Below are 13,457 nucleotides of genomic sequence, written 5' to 3'. Positions count from 1 at the left end.
AAACCTAACACTAACCCTAATACTCGCCCAAACATTAACACTAACCCGAGGTCTAACACTATTCTGAACCCTAAGCCTAAACCTAGCCCTAACCCTAACACTAACCCTAATAATAACCAAATCCCTAATGCTAGCCCTAAAACTAACCCTAGACCTCACCCGAACACGAGCCCTAACCCTACCCCTATCATTTACCATTCTCTAAACCTAGCCTTAACCCTAACCCTAGCTTGAACCTGAATCCTAAACCTATTCCTAACTCTAACACTATCCCTAACCCTAACACGAACCCTCGCCCTAACTCCAACTCCAGTCCTAACTTGAATCCTAGCACTAATCTTCACACTAACCTTAACCCAAACCATATCCCGAACCCTAATCCTAACCCTAACCTTACCCCTATTCCTTAAACCTAACTCTAACCCAAATCCCAGCTCTAACCTTAAACCTCACCCTAATCCTAACAATATCCCTAATCCTGGCCCTAACCCCAACCCTAACCCTAACCCTAACTCTAACCCAGTCCCTAATCCTAGCCTGAACATGAATCTTACTTAATCTTTGCCCTATCCCTAATCCTAAACCGAGAGCTCACCCTAACCGTAGCCCTAAAGATAACTCTAAGATTAGATTAGATTACTTACAGTGTGGAAACAGGCCCTTCGGCCCAACAAGTCCACACCGACCCACCGAAGCGCAACCCACCCAGACCCATTGCCCTACATTTACCTCTTTACCTAACACTACGGGCAATTTAGCGCGGCCAATTCACCTAACCTGCATGTTTTTGGATTGTGGGAGGAAAACGGAGCACCAGGAGGAAACCCACGCAGACACGGGGAGAATGTGCAAACTCCACGCAGGCAAGTTCCCTGAGGCGGGAATTGAACCCAAGTCTCTGGCTCTGTGAGGCACCAGTGCTAATCACTGTGCCACCGTGCCGCCCACGCGAGACACATCCATAACTGTAACTCGAGCACGAACCCTAATGCTAACCATAGCCCTAGCCCTAACGCTAACGCTAGCCCTAACCTTTACCCTTGCCCTAGCCTTAACCCTATCCCTAACCTTAACCCTAACTCTAACCCTCACCTTAACCTTAAATCTCACACTAACCCAATCCCAATCCCAAGCCCTAACCCTAAACCTAAACCGAACCCTAAACCTAACCTACATCTCACCATATTCCGAAACCTACACCTCACCTTTACCCAAGCCCTAACCACAACCCTGGATGTAACCCTAACCCGAGGACTATCCTTAACTCTGAACCTCACCCCAGTCATAAACCGAACCCAGACCTGAAACCGAACCCAAACCCTTACCGTGACTCTAACCCACACCGCAATCCTCACCCTAACACTCACCTGAGACCTCGCCCTCACCCAAGTCCTAACCCTTACCCTAATCTTAATCATAGCCCGAAACCTATCCCTAACCCTAAACCTAACCCTAACACTATCCCAAACCCTTAAACTAGCCTGAACCCTATCCCAAACACCAATTCTAAACCTAGCCATAACCCTGATCCTATCCGTAAGCCTAACCCTAGCCCAAACCCTAACCATAACTCTAACCCTCGCCCTAACTCTAATCCTAGCTCTAACCCTAACCCTCGCCCTAACCATAACCCTCGCACGAACTCTAACCCTAATGCTAAAAACAATCCCTCACCCCAGCCCTAAACCTAACCCTAAAACTGACCGTAGCCCTACTGCTAAACCTAGCACTAATTCTAAACCAAGACCTCAACCTAACATGAGACCTACCCATAACCCTAGACCTAATCCTCACCCTAACCCTAACCCTAACTCTAAGCACATTTCTAAACCATCCCTGTTCCTAACCCTAGTCCTAGCCCTAACCATATCCCTCCCCCGGCCCAAACCCTAACCCTAACCCTAACCCTGTCCCTAAACCTAGCACCGTCCCCCGGGATAGACGTGCCAGAGGGAGTCACCAGTTGTGGGTTTACAGTCTGAGAGTCATCAAGTTGCCCAGCAGAGAAACAAATCCTTCGGACACTATGGGCCATATCACTTTAATCCCTTCCTATTCAACTGCCCTTCCAGATGCCCTTTAAATGTTGTGATTGCACCAGCCTCCACCTCCTGTGACAGTTCATTCCATAACTGTGCATGAAATAGCTCCCCTTAGGTCCCTTTTAAATCTTTCCACTCTCACCTTAAACCTTTGCCCTCTAGCGTTGGGACTCCCTTACCCTGGGAAAAAAGAGCTTGACTTTTCACCCTATCCTTGACCCTCATGATTTTATAAACTTCTATAAGGTCACCCCTCAGCCTCCAATGAGCCAGGAAAAATAGCCCCAACCTATTCAGCCCCTTCCGAGAGCTCAAAGCCCACCAATCCTGACAACATCCATGTAAGTCTTTTCTGAACCCTTTCAATCCTAACAACTTCCTTCCTCTGACAGGAAGACCAGGATTGAATCCAGTTTTCCAAAACTGGCAGAACCAATGTCCTGTGAAACTGCAACATGACATCCCAACTCTTACACTCAATGTACTGACCAATAAAGGCAAGCATATCAAACACCTTCTTCACTCCCCTGTTTACCTGTGACTCCACCATCACAGAACTGTGAACCTGCCCCCCCCAAGGTCTCTTTGTTCGGTAACACTTCCCAAGACCCAACCATTAAGTGTATAAGTCCTGCTCTGATTTTCCTTCCCAAAATGGAGCACCTCACATTCCTCTAAATTAAACTCCATCTGCCACTCTGCAGCCCGTCGGATCAAGGGTGTCTGGTACAGTGAGACAGTACTGCCTCACAGTCCACGACCTCACCAATTTTGGTGTCTTCTGAAAAGTTACGAATTATTCCTCCTATAATCACATCAAAGTCATTGATATAAATGACAAGAAGCAGTGGACTCAGCACCAATCCTTGTGGCACACTGCTGGTCACAGGCCTTCACTCTGATAAACAATGCTCCACCCACCACCCTCTGTCTCCGAGCTGCAAGGGAACTTTGTGCCAAATGGTGAGCTTACTCTGGATTCCATGTGATCTAACCTTGTTAATGAGTCTATCATGCAGAACCTTGTTGTACGATTTAGTGAAGTCCATATAGTCCATATTTGTCTATCTTCTCTATCACTTCTTCAAAAAATGCCAATCAAGTTAGTAAGACATGATTTCCCACATACAAAATCATAATGATTACTCTTAATCAGTCCTTGCCTTTCCAAATACCTGTAAATCCTGTCTCTCAGAATCCCTTTGAACAACTTACCCATCACTGACATCAGGCACCCATCTATAGTTCGTTAGTTTTACCTCATCACGTTTCTTAAATAATGACACAACATTAGCCAACCTCCAGTCTTGCAGCACCTCACACATGACGACCAATGACACAAATATCTCAGCAAGGGGTACAACAATCACTTCCCTAGCTTCCTGCAAAGTTCTGGGTTATAACTGATAAGGTCCCAGAAATTTATGTATCTTTATGCATTTAAACATCCAGCAACTCCTCCTCTGTAATACGGATATTTTGCAACACTATTTATTTCTCCAAGTTCTCCAGCTTCTATATTCTTCTCCACAGTAAGTACTGATACGAAATACTCAAATACCACTCATCTCTTACAGTTCCACACATGGACGGCCTTGTTGATCTTCACGGGGCCCCATCCTTTACCTAGTTACTCTTTTGCCCTGACTGTATTTGTAGAATCTCTTTGGATTCTCCTAGTCTCTAATTACCAAAGCTATCTCATGTCCCTTTTTGCCCACCTGATTTCCCTCCTGAATACTGCCCTTTATACTCCTTGAGGGATTCACTCGATCCCATCTGTCTATACCTGACATAGGTTTCCTTCTTTTTCTTGACCAGTGACTCAATTTCTCTCATAATCCAACATTCCCTGCACATACCAGCCTTGCCCTTCACACTAACAGGAACATACTGCCTCTGGACTCTTGTTATTTTATTTTAGAAGGCTTCCCAATTTCTAATCATCCATTTACCTCTGAATATCCACTCCCAGTCAATGTTTGAAAGTTCTTGCCAGTATTGTCAAAATTGGCCTTAATCCAATTGAGAACTTTGACTTTTAGATCAGTTCTGTCCTTTTCCATAACTATATTAAATCTAATAGCATTATGATCACTGGGCCCAAGGTGCTGCCCCACTGATAACTCAGTCACCTGCCCTGCCTTATTTCCCAAGAGAAGGTCACACTTTGCTCCTTCTGCAGTAGGTACATCCACATACTGAATCAGAACATTTTCTTGTACACATTTAACTAATTGCTCTCCATCCAACCCCTTCACACTATGGCAGTCCTAGTCTAGGTTTGGAAAGTTAAAATCCCCTACTATTACAATCCTATTATTCTTAAAGATATCTGTGATCTCCTCACAAATTAGCTTCCCAATTTCCTGCTGACTACTGGGTGTACAATCCGAATAAAGTGATCGTCCCTTTCCTTTTCTCAATTCCACCCATAACTTCAGTGGACGTACTCCCAGGAACATCCACCCGGAGTACAGCTGTGTTTGGCTCGAACCTTGCCCAGCTGTAGAGTAGGCATGAAGCAGCTGGGTCACGCTGCCCGGTAACAAAGGGATTTTTACCGGGTGGCAGTTCCTGAACAGCAACGTCGGTCTGTTGGCAAGGAACACTGAGCAATGTGGCTTGTCATTCCCACAATTGGAGTTTGATCATTTCCTTACAATGTCACTTTCTCTTTGCAGAAGAAGGAAACACATAATACCTGAGACAGGAATAGGGCCAAAGGTGGTCTTCACAGTGTGACCATTCTCCCCTGAATAGAGGAGGGGGAGTGGGGGGGAGGAAGAGGAGCTGTGATAGGGTTAGGCTTAGAGTCAGGGTTAGTGTTAGGATTTGTATCAGGTTTGGGTCAGGGTTAAGGTTAGGGTTAGGGTTAGGGTTTGGACACCAATCAATGGAGTTGACCTATTAGGTGAGTTGAGATTAAGTCCCAGGATGACAAGATTACAACAACATAAACTACTCTCCTGGGATAAAGGGCTGGAGAGGTTGTTCAACTCTGGGCTCAATGGTGAGGAGCTAATATTGATAATCTTTGACATTGGAGGCTTCAATGAGGAAGGTAACTCTCAAGTGTTTTGTGGAAATGGCTCTCTCTAAGCTCAACTCCAGTTAGAATGACTCTCAGTCTCCTTGTTGCCTCCCCTACAGAATAAATATTGCCGGGTAGTTCCAGCTGGAGGGGGAGCAGGGTAATGGCCCGAGTGGAGTGCTTCGGGCAATCTCAGTGCTGAGCCCCAGGCTTCAAATCCGAACGCTAACCCAAACCCTTACCCTAGACCTATTCCTAACACTAACCCAAACCCTAACCCTAGACCTATTCCTAACACTAACCCAAACCCTAACCCTAATACTAACCTCAGTTTCAGACTTTGGTGAAGATCTGTCTCTCAGGTTGTGTTCGTGTTGGTGTTCGGTTCACTGAGCCGGTTTGATTTTTTGCAAACACTTCATTCCCCTTCTGGGTGACATCATCAGTGCGGGGCAGCCTCTGGAGCAAGTTTTGTTGTTGTGATCTCCCCAGAATTTATACAGTTCTGTCAGTCACGGCATGTGTTTCTATTTCTGGCTTTGTACTGTAATGGTCTGTATATGGGGCCTATCTCAACATGTTTTTTTCTGGCTCCAGTGGATAAACTCCAGGACTCCAGGCATTCCCGAGCTTGGCTTTGTTTTGCCTGTCCCAGTATTGTAACACCCTAACTCTAAACATAACCATTACCCAAGAACTAACCGTAACCCTAACCTGTACCCTAACCCTAATACTACCCTTAACCTTATCCCTAACCCTAACCCTAGCTCTAGCCCTAACCCTAACTTTAAGTCTAACCATATCCCTATGTCTAATCCTAGCCATGACTGTAACCCTCACTCTAACCCTAACCCTAACCCTATCCCGAACCCTAGCCCTAATCCTGACCCTAACCCAAACATGAGCCCTAACCCTAATCCTATCCTTTATCCTAACCCTAATCCTCGCCCTAACCCTAACCATAGCCCTAACCTTATCCCTAAACCTGACCCTAGCCCTAACTCTAACTCTAGCCCTAACCCTAACCTTAACCCTAGCCCTAACCCTAATCCTTGCCCAATCCCTTACCAACCCTTAACACTAACATTAGTCCTAACCCGAAATCTAGCCCTAACCCTGATCCTATCTTAATCGTCGCGCGAAACCTATCCCTAATCCTAGCCCCAATTTCAACCATAACCCTAACCCAATCCCTAAACCTGACCCTAGCCCTAACTCTAAACCTTGCCTGAATCATAAACCCGTACCTATATTAGAAAAGTCTCAGAACCAACTACAAGACGTCTATGTTCTCTGGGATAAGTGACAGCACACAAACAAACAGCCACACTTTGCCAGCTACTATCCCAGACAGAAGCCCCCATCCCCACTACATGCAGGACCAATGTGATATGCAAAATACCACACAGCAACTGTGAGAAACATTACACAGGACACACGAGCAGGAGACTCTCCACCAGAATATATGAGCATCAGCTAACAACAAAAACAACATGACCAGTTCGCCCTCATGTTAATGCACACTGACAATGAAGGACAGTTATTCAACTGGGACAACATTTCTCTCTCTGTATCTGTATGTCAGTCTACATATATATGACTGTCTCTGTGTGTTTGTAGGTCTGTGTGTGTTAGTGTATATTAGTGAGTGAGTTAGTGTCAGTTTCTATGTTTGCGTGTGTCCCCATGTCTGTATCTCTGTGCGATGGGCTCTCTGTTGGTTTGGAGATGAATTCACTGAAATTGAGTTAAACCTCCTCTCTCTGTCACTCTCTCTCTCTCTCTCTCTCTGTCTCTCTCACTCTCTCTCTCTCTCTCTCTCTGTCTATTCCTTGTGTGTTTAAAGTGATGGTCACGTTGATGTGTATTTCTATGTGCGTCTCTGTGTTTTAGTGTGTGTGGGTGTGTCCACCTTAGTGTGCAATGGGACACACTTTGTCCTGGAGGAAGTTTGAATAAACAAAAGAAAAAGTGATGATCAAAAACTTTGAGTCTCTCTCCCTCTCCTGGCTGTCCATCTTGTGTTTAAAGTGATAAAATGCTACCCTCTGCTGGTCTTCCTGTATCACTGCAGAAGTGGCAGATATTCTCTTGGAAAGCACCAGTTCCTGTGAATCTCTCAAGTTGCACATTTAGAGTCATAGAGTCATAGAGATGTACAGCACGGAAACAGACCCTTAGGTCCAACCCATCCATGCTGACTAGATATCCCAAACCAATCTAGTCCCACCTGCCATCACCCGGCCCGGCCCTTCCTAATCATATACCCATCCAAATGCCTCTTAAATGTTGCATTGTACCAGCCTCCACCACTTCCTCTGGAAGCTCATTCCATACATGTACCACCCTCTGTGTTAAAACGTTGCCCCTTAGGTCTCTTTTATATCTTTCCCCTCTCACCCTAAACCTATGCCCTCTAGTTCTAGACTCCCCGACACCAGGGAAAAGACTTTGCCTATTTATCCTATCTATGCCACTCATGATGTTAAAAACTTCTATAATATCACCCCTCAGCCTCCGACGCTCCAGGGAAAACAGCCCCAGCTTGTCCCTACAGCTCACATCCTCCAACCCCGGCAACATCCTTGTAAATTTTTTCTGAACCCTTTCAAGTTTCACAATATCTTTCTGATAGGAAGGAGACCACAATTGCATGCAATATTTCAACAGTGGCCTAACCAATGTGCTGTACAGCCATAACATGACCTCCCAACTCCTATACTCAATACTCTGACCAATAAAGGAGAGAATACCAAACACCTTCTTCACTACCCTACTACCTGCGACTGCAATTTCAAGGAGCTATGAACCTGCACTCCAAGGTCTCTTTGTTCAGCAACACTCCCTAGGACCTGACTATTAAGTGTATAAGTCCTGCTAAGATTTGCTTTCCCAAAATGCAGCACCTCCCATTTATCTGAATTAAACTCAGTCTGCCACTTCTCAACCCATTGGCCCATCTGGTCAAAATCCTGTTGTAATCTGAGGTAACCTTCTTCGCTGTCCACTACACCTCCAATTTTGGTGTCATCTGCAAACTTACTAACTGTACCTCTTATGCTCGCATCCAAATTATTTATGTAAATGACAAAAAATAGAGGAACCAGCACCGATCCTTGTGGCACTCCATTAGTCACAGGCCTCCAGTCTGAAAAACAACTTCCACTGCCACCCTCTGTCTTCTACCTTTGAGCCAGTTCTGTATCCAAATGGCTAGTTCTCCCTGCATTCCGTGAGATGTAACCTTGCTAATCAGTCTCCCATGGGGAACCTTGTTGAACGCCTTACTGAAGGCCATATAGATCACACCTACCGCTCTGCCCTCATCAATCTTCTTTGTTACTTCCTCAAAAAACTCAATCAAATTTGTGAGACATGATTTCCCACTCACAAAACCATGTTGACTATCCCTAATCAGTCCTTGCCTTTCCAAATACATGTACATCCTGTCCCTCAGGATTCCCTCCAACAACTTTCCCACCACTGACGTCAGGCTCACTGGTCTATACTTCCCTGGCTTGTCCTTACCACCCTTCTTAAACAGTGGCATCATGTTAGCCAACCACCAGTCTTCCGGCACCTCACCTGTGACTATCGATGATTCAAATATCTCAGCAAGAGGCTCAACAATCACTTCTCTAGCTTCCCACAGAGTTCTAGGGTACACCTGATCAGGTCCTGGGGATTTATCCTCTGTAATGTGGACATTTTTCAAGATATCACCAGCTGTTTCCCTACAGTCTATATCTTCCATATCCTTTTCCACAGTAAATGATGATCAAAATACTCATTTAGATTCTCCACCATTTTCTGCTGCTCCACACAAAGGCCGCCTTGCTGATCTTTGAGGTGCCCTATTCTCTCCCTAGTTACCCTTTTGTCCTTAATGTATTTGTAAAAACCTTTGGATTCTCCTTAGTTCTATTTTCCAAAGCTATCTCATGTCCCCTTTTTGCCTCCTGATTTCCCTCTTAAGTATACTCCTACTTCCTTTATACTCTTCTAAGGATTCACTCAACCGATCTTGTCTATACCTGACATATGCTTCCTTCTTTTTCTTAACCAAACCCTCAATTTCTTTAGTCATCCAGCATTCCCTATACCTACCAGCCTTTCCTTTCACCCTGACAGGAATATACTTTCTCTAGATTCTCATTATCTAATTTCTGAAGGCTTCCCATTTTCCAGTCGTCCCTTTACCTGCAAACATCTGCCCCAAAACAGCTTTCGAACGTTCTTGCCTAATACCATCAAAATCAGCTTTTCTCCAATTTAGAACTTCAACTTTTAGATGTGGTCTATCCTTTTCCATCATTACTTTAAATTTAATAGAATTATGGTCGCTGGCCCCAATGTGTTCCCCCACTGTCACCTCAGTCACCTGCCCTGCCTTATTTCCCAAGAGTAGGTCAAGTTTTGCATCTTCACTTGTAGGCACATCTACATATTGGATCAGAAAATTGTCTCGAACACACTTAAAAAATTCCTCTCCGTCTAAGCCCTTAACACTATGGCAGTCCCCGATTATGTTTGGAAAGTTAAAATCCCCTACAATCACAACCCTACTATTCTTACAGAGAGCTGAGATCTCCCTAGAAATTTGTTTCTCAAATTCCCTCTGACTATTACGGGGTCTATAATACAATCCCAATAAGGTTATCATCCCTTTCTTATTTCTCACTTCTACTCAAATACCTTCCCTGGATGTATTTCCGGGAATATCCTCCCTCAGCACATCTGAAATGCTATCCCTTATCAAAAACACCACTCCCCCTCCTCTCTTGCCTCCCTTTCTATCCTTCCTGTAGCATTTGTATCCTGGAACATTAAGCTGCCAGTCCTGCCCCTCCCTGAGCCATGTTTCTGTAATTGCTATGAGATCCCTGTCCCATGTTCTTAACCATGCCCTCAGTTCATCTGCCTTCCCTGTTAGGCCCCAGCAGTCTCAAATTGAACTCTTTCCTCACTATCTCCCTGGGTCCCAACCCAACCCCCACTCCCCCACCCCCCCCACCCCCACCTCCCTGACCTTACTAGTTTAAATCCTCCCGAACAGCTCTAGCAAATTTCCCTGCCAGTATATTCGTCCCCTTCCAATTCAGGTGCAATCCGCCCTTCTTGTACAGGTCACTTTGACCCCAAAAGAGATTCCAATGATCCAAAAATGTGAATCCTTCTTCTATACACCAGCTCCTCAGCCATGCATTCATCTGCTCTATCCTCCTATTCCTGCCCTCACTAGCTCGTAGCACTGGGACTAATCCAGATATTACTGCTCTCGAGGACCTCCTTTTTTCATTTCTGCCTAGCTCTCTGTAATCTCCCTTCAGGATCTCAAATTGTTTCATTCTTCAAACAATGTCTTTGGGGAAACAGAGCAGTTCTGTCCAAACTCATGTGATGCTGCCCTGAGATATGAGCAGAAGGAAATGATCAGATCCAGTGAGCTCACCCCCTCCACTCTGTGTGTCTCTGTGTGTCTCTGTGAGTCTCTGTGTGTAGAGACAAAGAAACTGCAGATGTTGGAATCCAAGGTAGACAAGCAGGAAGCTGGAAGAACACAGCAAACCAGGCAGCCTCAGGAGGTGGGGAGGGCAATGTTATGGGTGTGACCCTTCTTCATGACTGGATGTGGGGGTAGGGGGAGTGGCAGATAAAGGGGCGTGGGGGGATGATTTGGGTGGGGAGAGGGGGCGGAGTGGTGAGGTAGTGATGGGTGAACACAAGTAGAGGGTACAGCTTGGTTGGTCGTTGGGATGAATGAACCGTGTTGGTAGTTAGAAGGAAGGGTTGGTCAGAGGAATGGAAGAGGATAGGCTGGAAAGGGAGGTGAGGGATGGGGAGGGAGGTTATTTGAAATTGGAGAACTCAATGTTGAGTCCTCCAGGCTGGAGGCTGCCCAGACAGAAGATGAGGTGATGTTCCTCCAGTCAGTGTGTGTTGTGAGCTGCTCCCTTCCTCTCTCCCCCTGATTGAATCCCAACTCGCAAGTTGAACCTGAACTGAACCCTGTGCAATGGTGTAGGAAGGCCAGCAGAGGGAGGCATTGTACGACTTCAAACACAAGGGAGCCTCGTATTTCTACCGGAGGGAAATTTCCATTCAGATAATTCAGTTACATCATGATTGATATTAATTGCACTTCAATGAACAAACAAGTGAAGTCAATGCAACAAAAATCATCTGTTCCCTGCCCACTTATACCGACATGTTAATCTTCATTTTATGTATTGTCTGTATTAATATTTTAGTTCTACATTTGATGATGGTCTGCAGTAAGTTTGTGGATTACCTGTTAAAGTTTTTCCTTCTGCAGTTTCCAATGCAGTTAGACATTATGCCTGTGAACATCCTGGAGAATGGTTCCTTTAGTTTTTTCAGTGGAGAACTGAAGAAATTGAAACTTCTGCCGCTGTCGTTCAGGCAGTTGTTGCTTATATCTGAAAGTCTGAAGTTTCCCTCAAATTGTTTCAGATTGAACCTTCGTGTCAGCCTTGGTTGTGAGGACAGATTCTCACCGCTAAGTGAAAAGGTTCAGAGTTTCAGCTCAGAACCCAACACAACATCCAGTCGAACACTCGAGTGCAGGGCCAAGGGAGTGTTGCACTGTGGGAAATGAGAGAGTGAACCTTTCAGCAGGATGTACTGAATTCTGAGAGAACCATAGTGCCGAAGAGGCCCTTCAGCCCATCAAGTCTACACCAACATGTGAGAAACACCTGACCTTCACACGGGTACGGTGGCTCAGTGGTTAGCACTGCTGCCTCACAGTGTCAGGGACCCGGGTTCAATTCCAGCCTCGGGTGACTGTGTGGAGTTTGCACATTCTCCCCATGTCTGCGTGGGCATCCTCCAGGTGCTGCTGTTTCTCACACAGTCCAAAGATGTGCAGGTCTGGGTGAATTGGCTGCACTAACTTGCCCATAATATCCAGTGGTGCACAGGTTCGGTGGTGTAGCCATGGGAAATGCAGGATTACAGGGTAGTGGGTGAGACAGGGTAGGAAGCTCTGCAGAGGGTCAGTGTGGGAGTGATGGGCCAAATGGCCTGCTTCCACACTGTAGGGATTCTATGATTCTTCAATCTAATCCCATTTACCAACACTTGTCCCATGGCCTTGAATGCTATGATGTGCCAAGTGTCCATCCTGGTCCTGCTGAAAGGATGGCAGGCAATGTGCCTTGACCCACTCTCCCAGGCAGTACATTCCAGTCTGTTACCCCCCACCCCCTCTCCTCTGGGTAATAAGGTTTTCCCTCACATCCCTCTCTGAACCTCCTGCCCCTCCCCTTGAACCCATGTCCCCTCAACTAAGAGGAACAGTTGTTCCTCCTCCCCTCTGCCCATATCCCTAATCGAACTGAAATCCCTGCCTTACAGTTGGAGCCCAGATGGACTCCTCATCTGCTTGTGCCAGTTCTCTGTGCCCCTGAAATCTCTGGCACATCACCATGTACTTCAATGGGCATGATGTGTGATAAAGTTAGGGAGAGGGTTCAGTTTAGGGTTTGGATTAGAGGCCTGGGGCCCAGCATTGAGGTTGTCTGAACCACGCCACTGAGGGCCAGATACCTGCTCCCCATCCAGCAGCTGGAAATACCTGACAACACGTGATTTGTGGGGGAGATAACAAGGGACATGAGGGATAAACATTCCAATTGGAGTTGAGTTTTTGGAAAGCCATTTCCTGAAAACACATACTGGCTCCTTTGGGAGATGGCAGCCAGGATCTGAATCTGAGGTCCTTCAAACCTGAGACCCATCTTCCTCACCCAATTCTGCAAGCCTCCAATGTCAAAGTGCGTCAATGTCATCTACGTGCCATCAAGATCTCTTCAGAACCTCAGCACAAGAGAGCGCCCTGCCTTATAACCCCACCATCCTGGGACTTCCCCCAACCTCACATTAAGTGATGTAAGGTCATGGAACAACTCCATTGATTGGTATCTGAGCCCAATCCCTATCAGCAAACCTAATGACAACCACAACCCTAACCCTAACTCTTGCGCTAACCATAAACCTAGCTCTAACCCTAAACCTAATCCTAAACCTAACCATCACCCTAACCATAACCCGAACCCTAATCCTATCCTTAACCCGAACCAAAAACCGAGCCCTAGCCCTAACACTATTCTGAGCCCTAATCCTAACCCTAGCCCTATCCCTAATCCTAACTCTAACCCTATCCCTAACGCTAACTCTAACCCTATCCCTAACTCGAACCCTAAACTGAACCCTCATGCTAACCCAAACCCTAACCTGACCTTTAAATGGAAGGAGAAAGTGAGGATTACAGATGCTGGAGATCAGAGCTGAAAATGTGTTGCTGGAAAAGCACAGCAGGTCAGGCAGCATCCAAGGAACAGGAGAATCGATGTTTC

Source organism: Chiloscyllium punctatum, chromosome 4 (genome assembly GCF_047496795.1).
Source record: "Chiloscyllium punctatum isolate Juve2018m chromosome 4, sChiPun1.3, whole genome shotgun sequence".
Classification (NCBI taxonomy): Eukaryota; Metazoa; Chordata; class Chondrichthyes; order Orectolobiformes; family Hemiscylliidae; genus Chiloscyllium; species Chiloscyllium punctatum.
The sequence above is the reverse complement of the archived record's forward strand: the minus strand, read 5'-3'. Positions refer to the sequence as shown.